Source organism: Macrobrachium nipponense, chromosome 12, assembly GCF_015104395.2.
Source record: "Macrobrachium nipponense isolate FS-2020 chromosome 12, ASM1510439v2, whole genome shotgun sequence".
Classification (NCBI taxonomy): Eukaryota; Metazoa; Arthropoda; class Malacostraca; order Decapoda; family Palaemonidae; genus Macrobrachium; species Macrobrachium nipponense.
In genome coordinates, this window is record NC_087205.1 from 90,335,648 (window position 1) to 90,345,882 (window position 10,235).

The window sequence follows — 10,235 nt, forward strand, 5'->3', positions numbered from 1 at the left end:
TATCTCTCCATTTGAAGTTTTTATTCAAATAAGTAATACTCATTAAGAAGTAATGCTCATTAACATTTCTTCTTGTATTTTTATCCCTACAGATCATTCAACTAAATTTCAAGTCATCCTAAGGGACTAAGTTTGTCCTTACATCCTTCAGAATTTCAGAATATAGGCCGATTTCAATTACCTGTTTTACCTAATGTTTTTGAGAAACTGCTCCAGCATTACAGTTTGGGTTTGTAAAGGCCTTTGTACGTTGATGCACTCTTATCAGTACTTATCATGCAGTGCTATTGATGAAGATGCTGAGACATGTATGGTTGGTTTAGATTTTAGTGCAGCCCTTGTCTGTGTGAATCTTAAAGCACTTAATTGCAAGCTAAGATTATTGAGAAGTAGTAGATCTTTTCTTAATAGTTTTAATCAGTTTTTAATGGGCAGAACCCAAAAGGGTATTTTTTGGTGGCCAGTGTGTATAGTACCTTTAGTACAGATAATGTCATTTCAAGGTTTTGAAATTAGTTTTTTCTATCAAGATAATTTCTCATTAATACAGTACAAAGGTGATTGCACTTTTTATTTACACTGGTAGAGCATTGCTGGAGAATGGAAACAGCTGTGTTAGCACGTATGTCTTTTTCGTTTTATCTACCATTTTGAGAGGTGTTTATAGTTAAATAAGATAGTGGTTGACAGTATTCCCTTTTTTTATTTCTTTTTTATTTTTACACTTAATAGCCTTTTTTACATGAACACTCAGAATTTTTTCACACTTAGATTTTACTAAAGCTTCAGCAATCATTCTGTCACACTTGATGCTTTTGTTGATATCTGGAAAACTGCATATCAATAGATTTCTCCAAGAGGTACCGAGTATAGAGCTAATGTAAGCTCTTGACTCTCTCGTATGAGTCTCTTTGATGTCTGTATGTATACTTATAAAGAATTTATAATTACCTGGTAGCATTTTAACCTACTCAGCTACCACTTGTCTTATTTTTTCTCTGTAACAATTAGAAATCCCAGGGTTGATTGGTCTGGTGAATGTCTTTGATCATACTGCCAGTCTTTGGAATTCACCACAAGCTCGTTTACATCAGTGACCTAAAGGTCACATCTTGTCTTATTCATTCATTAATTCATTCATCTGTCCATTCCATCTATTACTCTCTTCACAAATCATACTCCTTTCCTTTAAACACTTCAAAAATTCAGCCATTACACCCACTGTAGATTCACTTCAACTTTCTTAGGCTGTGGTGCTTTAGGGTATAATTTTAGCAATTACTCCTTGAATTTCTTGAAGGCAGGTCACTTCGACTCTCTCTCTCATCCTCATGATACTGTACGGGCCAGGCCTTGATCGTCAAATTTTAATTGTCTGACTGCCCACCAAACTATTAATGACAGTACTGGTAGTAGTGAACGTATGAATGTCTGAAGGCATGGAAATAACAAGCCTAAATTTACCAAAACTTTGTACTTTATTACAGTAATTATCAAAATTATACAATTACAAAAATATGAAATTAATTACAATGTTAACAACATAAGCTGAAAAAAAAATGTATTTCAATTAAATCTTGTGAAAGTCCTCCGACTAAAGTACATGAAGGTACGAATTATAACCTTTGTCAAACATATGACATGGTGAGGTTCTTCTGCGTAATGGATTACAGAAGTGTTTTTTATACCTAGATCTTTATTTAGTTGTGAATATTCACCAAAAACTAAAATAACAAAGTCTTCAAGCTCAAATGAATGAGACTGGAGCATATGTATTTTCAAAGTTTTCTCACATAATCTTATTAGTTTTAAAACATACATAGATGGAATTATGTGAATTTTACCAGTTATAGCACTCCTAAAAATGCTACCGTATTCATCGTCCAGTAAGATTTCAGTGCATTCAGAGCATGCTAATTTTCTAGCCACATATCTAGAAATGAATTTTGCTCTTGACATTGTATCTGACCCATAATCAGCACTTAGACATGATATATTAAAACAAACATTAAATCCAAGGTTTTGGTCTTTCAAATCATTTCTATATAGGTAAATAGTTCCTTGACTAACTGTAATATTTTCCCCTTCAAAATCATTTGTAAAAGCTGTATTGTTGCATATGAGACTAGCTCTCTGTATCAGTCTTTTGTATGCTTTTCGAAATTCTGCAGCTGAAGGGAGTCCATTCCAATTCCCAGTTCTTTGAAGGCAACTTAGTATCATTTCTGCATGTTGTAAATTCAAACGGTAGGTGCACAAGTACCTGAGAGAGAGAAAAAAAAAAGTTATATTAAGCAAACATTGAGGAAATTATGGTTTTAAGTTAATGTAATTATATACAAATACCAAGTCATCCAGTCACCTTTTTGGTGGTAATGTCTGTAAGTGCCTGTGCCACTGACCAGAAACTTGACAGTTAGGGAACCAATACAATCTGATTTGTCTAGGTATGGTTTCCATAGTTCTGGAATGGCAACTAATGCTGATAAACTGTCCTACATGACATTCTCAGTTGTCCCTTGTAGTTCAAGTGCTCCCATGGGTTCTGTTGTTTCCCATGATTAACATAAAACTTTCAAATATGAGCATTTGAATAAGTTTTGTCTTTGCTATTTACAAAAATAAATGAATTTCAACAGATTTTAACACCATTACTCTTTTATGTAGTAAAAAAAAAGTTTTTAACTTTATCTATCTTGCTGTTTCAGTCATAAAGTTCAATACATTTTTATTCACAATGATATTAGCAGAAGCAATTTGGTGGTACCACTTGCTTGCTGTTGGTTTCATCTTGAAACTACATTTCTTTATTGCTGTGCTAAGCATTACACAGCCTCCAGTTCCTTTTTCCACCAGAAAGAGGTTACTCAAAAGCCCGGAATCGGATTTGTATACAACTTTAAGGATGTTTCTCCAATAATACAACCATTGCTGACAGGGCCAGAAATTCTCAAGAAGATCCTGGAGGGTAAGACAGGAACGGTACTAGTAAATGATATAGGGGAGGGCGCTGGTCCTTCAATGGTAGTCTGTAGCCATCAAAAAGGACACAGATAAACCTTATCTGATGTCATAACAGGCATTCTCTAGTAGTGGCAACTGTGGAGAACTGCCAACTTAAGCTTCTCCCTCTCTTCCTCGTACCTCCCATCATAACTGTTCCTAGAGGAAGGTCATGTTCCTTGTCTTAGTTTTGTGGAATGGAGCCCCCTCCCGACACCAGACACAGAAGGCATGGCTGTGACTTCCTTCATCACCCCTGAGGACTTGAAGAAAACTTCACTGCAGATAAAGGTGTTCTGATTACCAAAATGCCTCATTTCTACTGCTCCCTAAACTTACTCCTAAGAAAGCATGAAGAGATAACCAAGAAAGATCAGTTTCATTGAGCAAGACTACTCCTAGTCAGGACTTGTAGTCTATGCCTTTTCACAAGTTGAATATGGGAAAACTGCTTGCTTAATTATTGGATTGCAGGGAACCCTCATATCTGTACATCAGACTATTAATCTGATCAAAGATACTTTACCAAGCAGCAACCAAAGCAGTCAGAACAACTGCTGTGCCTCCTCAATGAACCCCTACAGTGAGACCTACCAACAAGATGGGCTCAACAAAGTAGTGGTTACTTCCCCAAGATCATCAAGCCAAGCAATCTCTCTTTCAACTCTGCTGCCTAAATGGGTTCTGAAGGAGAAAAGCACTCAGGTTCAACCAGGTTCCTCATAGGAAGAATAGGACACTCTCCTGAAAGAGAGGCTGACTCATCAGTTTGTCATGGTGAGTGCTCTTGAACCGTGGACATGAACAGTCAGATCTAGTAGAATTGTAACTGCTCAAATCATAAACTTCAATTTCATAACAGTTTTAGGTTTACTTTTAACCATGCAAAATCATGGTCCACATTCTGTAGGCTTCTTAGGCTTCTGTGGTAAGGTGAAACTGAACTAAGAGCTATGGATGATTGCTCACAAGCACTTGCACAATGGGAGTCTTGGACAGACCAAGAACATCCCAACTGTCTTCACAATCCCATGCGTACAACTCTCTACAACACTTGGCAGTATCATAATACAGTGACCTTTTATGTGTGAACCGTGTGTAGCACTAGCATTATTTGGGGATAATGTGCCATTTCTAAGTTCTGCATAAAGCTGAGGATGACTCGTGAATGGAACACAGTTCCAAACCATATTTACCAGTCCTGCAAGGTTCCTTATGATCAATCCAAGGTTTGAGGCAAACCATGTAGTATACTGAGGTGCTGCACAATTTTCTGCACACAGATCATCACAGTACCTGTAGATACTGTATAATGGTGAATTGTCACGCTCGAGCCCAATCTCAATGCACGTGCTGAGCAAGACGGTAATGCTGATCTGAAGCCTGCACAATTGAGTCACGGTTCCTCATTGGACGAGTGGTTTTTGTGCTCGGCTACTAATCTGGTGGTCCGAAATTCAATTCTCGGCTTGACCAACGCAGACTCAGAGGAATATATTTCTGGTGATAGAAATTCATTTCTCGATATAATGTGGTTCAGATCCCACAAAAAACTGTAGCTCCCATTGCTAGGTGACCAATTGGTTCCTAGCCATGTAAAAATATCTTATCCTTCAGGCCAGCCCTAGGAAAGCTGTTAATCAGCTCAGTGGTCTGGTAAAACTAAAATATACTTAACAAATGAGCCACAACTGTCCTCCTATCAGAGGAGACATGAGATGAAGGGTTTGATGATAAAGAGAAAAAAAAAATAAAGAAGACAAGTGTGTGCCAGGCATCTCATCTGGGTCTACAAAATCCAGGAGGGAGGGAATCAATAAAAACTCAACCTTGAGTCCAGAACCAAGGAATTTTGCATTTCAGCCACAAACTCTGGAATGGAGGAGAGTGAGCCCCACCCATCAGAGTGCCAGATAAAAAGGACAATGTAGGTGGTTCCCTGACTCCCGGCTGAGACAAGGGAAAGGAGGAAAACCAGCTTTAGGTGAGATCCAATACAGAGTTTGTAAGGGTGATTCTCAGGCTTCAGAGCACCAAGGCCAGGTCCCGCTGCATGGGTCTAGTCTCCCATGGAGGACATGATTGGTTGAAAATCCTCATAAGCATGGAGACTTCCAAAGATAAGGATAACCCTTCTCTTGAAGAGGGAACACCAGAAAGTTTACTACCCCTTAAAAGAGGTACTGATTGGGGAGTAACCCCTTCCCAACACAAGCTGAAGATGGCCCACTTTTCCTGGTAGACATTTGCCAGAAGAGTTGGAGGAAACCAGACATTTCCATTGCTTCTCTATGAAAAAATCCCTTTTCTTCCAGGTGTTGTAGGATACTCTCCACCTGTTAAGTTGCAGCAATTGCACTAATTGATGGAATCTCTTGATGTGTGGTTGTGAGAGAAGAGTTGACCAAACAGGGAGGACTTTCAGGCTGTCTACTCCTAGAAACAGGTCGTCTGTGTATAACTACGTTCAGCTAGCGACGAGCCACCAATGTCATGCAAAGACCAGGGGTGATGAATACCCTGGTTATCATCCTGTGTAGATGATGGAATGCATCTTGCAGTGCTGCCCACTGGTCTGGTGATGGTGAGTTTTTGGTTTAACCTAGAGATGAACAGGTTGATCACAAGTGGGCCCCAGCTCTGAAAGGGTAACTGACACAGTGAGGGAGAAACTGTTGCCCTTACTTTTTGATGTAAGCTACCACAGTGGTGGTGGTCACTCCTGACTACCACTGAGTGCCTTTGCAGATGATGCTGAGATGTCTACAGTGCCAGTCACACCACTGTCATTTCAAGTTTGTTGATGTGCAGATTTTGCAGGCCCACGTCCTGGAGGCGACTTCTCCTCTTAGACTGGCTCCCCAGCCTTAGTGGGAGGTATCTAAGAAGAGAAGTATTTCCAGAGGCAAGCTTAGGGAAACCCTTTGAAGAAGGTTTCTATGTTTTTATCCATGAGCCATCAAACCAATTCTTCCCAAATGTCCCGATTGAGGGGCACCAGGTGGTGCTAAGGTTTGTTCAGGAAGAAGAAATGGCATTTCAGTTGCCATTGCAGAGATCACAGGATTCTCCAGTTCAGTACAAGTTTCTCCAGGGATGTGAGATGACCCTAGATCACTTGCCATTGTTATCCTGGTTGTTCCTTGTCTTCCAGGAATCACCTTGCAAATTCCTTGTGGGTATCTGTCTGGGAAGTTGCGAGGAAGACTTTTGCTGCTATGGTGTCTTTTTCTCATTCCCAAGTACTTAATCTGCTTGGGAGTCGGGTTCAACATCCATCAACTCCCCAGTATATCGAGACTATGGGAGCGGGACTATTTCGTTGCTTGTCTCAAAGTAGTTTCCACTCTTAAGGAGCAAGGGTCAGCCAGTAATCCATGAAGCAAGAATGTGTCGATAGTTCATGTATTGAATCACACAGAAGGATGTGCCAATAGTTCATGTATTGAATCACACAGATTCCTTCTAAGTGAGTTCAAGCTGAGACCAGGGTTTTCACCCTAGACCCTGGTAAGCACTTGGAAGGGAAGACGTTTTCTTGGCACATGATTTCTAGGACTGCAAGTTCCACTGCATTGGGATCTTCAAATACACATCTTGAAAGTCGATTGAGATTACTTAGTCTCCCTCCCTGACTGAATCCAACACTGAACGCACCATCTCCAAAGTGAATGGTATTTGTGTGATGTAGCTGTTCTACCATGCCATTAGAGGCATACTATTTCAGGACGGGGAAATCACGAGTACTTTCTTTACCCCACCAAAAAATACAAACTAAGAGTGGATCTGCCGCAATGGAAGATTTAAGTTACCATAAGGGTCAACCAAAGCCTTCGCAGCAGTGTTGGGCCTGCTCATCCTTCTAAAAGACAGAAGGCCAACAAGAATGACATACAGTGCTGAAAACAAGCATAATTCCCATACACTTAAGGAGTATTCATGAAATAAATTGATTCTGAAAAGACAGCACCCAAAACACACAATAAGACAAAGCACAATAGGTATTTAGCACACAAGCAATGAGAGCATCACAAACTAACTCTGCCGCAATTGGAAGAATGAGTTGTGTCAGTTGGTGAAATTGAACATCCTCTCTCCCTGATCTCAAAGTGGGTACTCTCTTGGTTAGTGGGTACCTAGCTGGTCCAGTGCATGCACCAAAGGATACTCCATATATGAAAGGCATAGGAACAATTATGTAATTCAACTCATTAGTTTACATCAAAAGTGCAGACTTCTTGAAGGAAGTCTGTACATCACGGGAAATGACAATTACTATCACAGAAGCTACCCAAAGAGAAACCTGGCCATGTTAAGGCATCTTCTTTTTGAGTGTTTACTAGACTTACCATGAGAATGCAACTTACAAAGAGAAGAATGCCTTGAAGGTCTCTAAGCAACTGGAACACCAGCCTGAGGGAACCACCACCTTTGAGTTCTTAATTGAAGCCTTGTCATCCTTATGACAAACTGGAACAGGTTGAGAAGTAGGACCAGCAAGAGACTTCTGAGGAGAAGGTGGAAGATCATTCTTCACAGGCACATGAACGTGAGAGAGAACCACGTCCACATACATGAAGAGGAGACTTATCAGTGTGGGGAAGGAGACAATACATCTCTCCTGCTCCCAGAAGGTGAAACAACAAAGTCCTCAATCCTCCATTATCTAACTCGAGGGCGAAGGAGACTAAGGAGAAAATGGTGATCTACTATGTTTCCTCTTCGAGATACCACAATATGTACCTCTTTCGAAAAGCAAAGGCCATTTTGGCTACCATAGCTTGCAAGACGCCGTGGAGGAAGCTGGATGTGATGCCACGGCAACAGTAAGGGGATGTAACATCACTAGAATGTGACATCCCAGGCAGAAAAGATGCTGGTGGTAACATCACAGCATGTGTTAGACTCTAAGCCCGAGTCGATTGATTATATATTGTATAATTGTTATTGGTATTTTATTCATTGTTGAAATATGGTGGGTGTCTTATGTATGGACAGCATATGGTTGATTCTAGGTGTCTGTTGATGTATTTAAGTTGTGTTGTGACGTCATAGACAAGATGGCAGCGGCGTCGGTGGGATGTAAACAATAACACAGGCCAGTAGGAGACACGTGGGGCTAGTGTTTGGTTGGTAGGGAGAGCTCTCTGTCTGGTAGGAGTTTTTGGGTTGTAAGTCTTGTTGTGTTGTTGATCTAAGGTGATTTCTGGAGTATACTGGAGTTGGAGAACGAGTACAGGTGGGTAGATTTCTCATTTGTGTTAAGAAAGTTAGGCTAGGCTAAAATTCAAATCGATGACCTCACTGATGGCAAGATAAAGGGCGACCCAGGATGAGGCATAGTTATAGATGGTGTCTCGCTAGGCGGCAGCACACGACCTAAAGTAATTGAGGCCAAGAGGACGGGGGACTGCGGGGGGAGCCGTAGCTGGAAGGCATGTAGACATGAAATGGGACAACAGGTCCTCCAAGGAGGGGACCCCTTGTAGGTCTAAGGAGGCCCACACAGAAGCCATCTTGTGCGAATCAGTCTCTGAAACGAAGGAACAAGAAGTTGCTGCCTGCTCCCTCCCCAAGGACTTCCCCCATAAGAGAGGAGGCAGCATTAGACAAGCTATCATCCTGACCAACTTCCGATACTTCAAAAGATGAATCAAAGAAAAGGAGACAAGGCATCGATGGATGAAGATACAGAGGGAAAAAGTCTGGAAGAAGGGGAAGCAGAAGCGTCCACTTGAGGAGGGGTGAATCCTTCCCAAGATGGATGTGTAGACATCCTATAATACTCCCTCATCTTGTAGAAGTTCTTCCACTGCATAACAGGCCAGGAATGACACTCCGGGCATGGATTGGTAACATTACAAAAATTAGCACGACACCTGCACAATGTATGGGGTCAGTCAAGGAGGAAGCTAGGAATCATGAGCATGGGAATCCTGGAAGGCTGGGACACATGTGCTGATGCACCTGTGACTTCTTGAGGGAATTGTTAGTATCACACACACACAGACACACACCAAAAAAGCAGGAAGGAATCACGGGCTGTACAAAAAACCAGGTGGGGGGGGGGCCCAAAAGCGAACATCCGCTCTCCAAAGCGGTTGAAGAAAGACTAAGACTAAACATGTCCCTGGGTTCATGTGTGATTGATGACCACTCTCCACCTCTTCTACACCTTAGAGGCCAGAAGCCACAGATTCCTTATATATAGTACAACCTTTGATTGTTTTTTAACTGGTTTCCAACAGGCACCAGAAGATTTCTCCTACTGAAGTTTTGTTCCCCATATGAACAAATAATCATCACAGTTAATAAGGAAGAAGCTCCAATCATCAAGTTGAAGTGGTGATTATTAATAGTGTGTATTTTAGCATTCACTTTAAGTAATAGTGTATTTTAGAATTTACTCTAAGATAACAATAGTTTCATGGGAAATTGTATCACTAGCATTTAAATTGACAGTATATAAGAAAATTTATTGTATTTTTAATTAACAGCTATTGAATTTAACATTCAAATTAAATAATCGGTTATTGAATTTAACATTCAAATGAAATTAACATAAAAATTAATGTATTTTTAATAATAGTTATAGAAAATATGAGGCCATTTATTTGCGTAAACTATAAATGGCAGCTTTCTGTAGATACTGAAGAAATTTGTACTCAACACAAAAATCGTCTTTACTTACCTAAGAATATTCCTGTTCACCAGATCAGATGCCAGCTGACAAATAGCCTTGAGTGTAGAAGAGAAACTGATGACTGACATTCGTCTTCCCTCATCAACAACTCGCTTGCCTGTCACAAGTTCCAAACCCATCATCCGACGTGCTACAAAAGTTAAGGACTCTTTCTGTTCCTCAACTGTGTATTGATACATTGGAGACCTTTCACCAGGAGCAACAGGATTCCTTGAATTTAAGGTGTCAAAAGCCCTAAACCATAAATAAAATATTAATAAAATAATAATAACAGAGTCTATTTCTAATACCTTTGTTAATTCAGTGTCAATTTACCTATAACACTTGATTTTTTCTAGATGACAGTGATAAAAGAAAAACTGGAAACTAAAAGTCTTTCAAGATAAAGCTCCATCACCATTGATGGTGATAACTTAATTTCAAATGTTAACCAATTATATAATTGGGTAGTTTAGCACGACCATTGAGGCAAAACAATCTGCTCTCATGATCCATAATTAAAGTTATCATCATTTTTGATAAAGTGGGA

At 40.2% G+C, this 10,235-nt stretch overlaps 1 long non-coding RNA gene across 1 annotated transcript in view; it reads left to right on the forward strand.

The window, feature by feature from the left end:
- Positions 1–9,836, forward strand: part of LOC135224645 (uncharacterized) — a 14,401-nt gene extending 4,565 nt beyond the window's left edge. The window contains exons 2-3 of the long non-coding RNA XR_010316795.1: positions 9,252–9,361; positions 9,718–9,836. This is a non-coding gene — a long non-coding RNA (uncharacterized LOC135224645). The remainder of the gene's footprint in view (positions 1–9,251; positions 9,362–9,717) is intronic.
- The last annotated feature ends 399 nt before the right edge of the window (positions 9,837–10,235 follow it).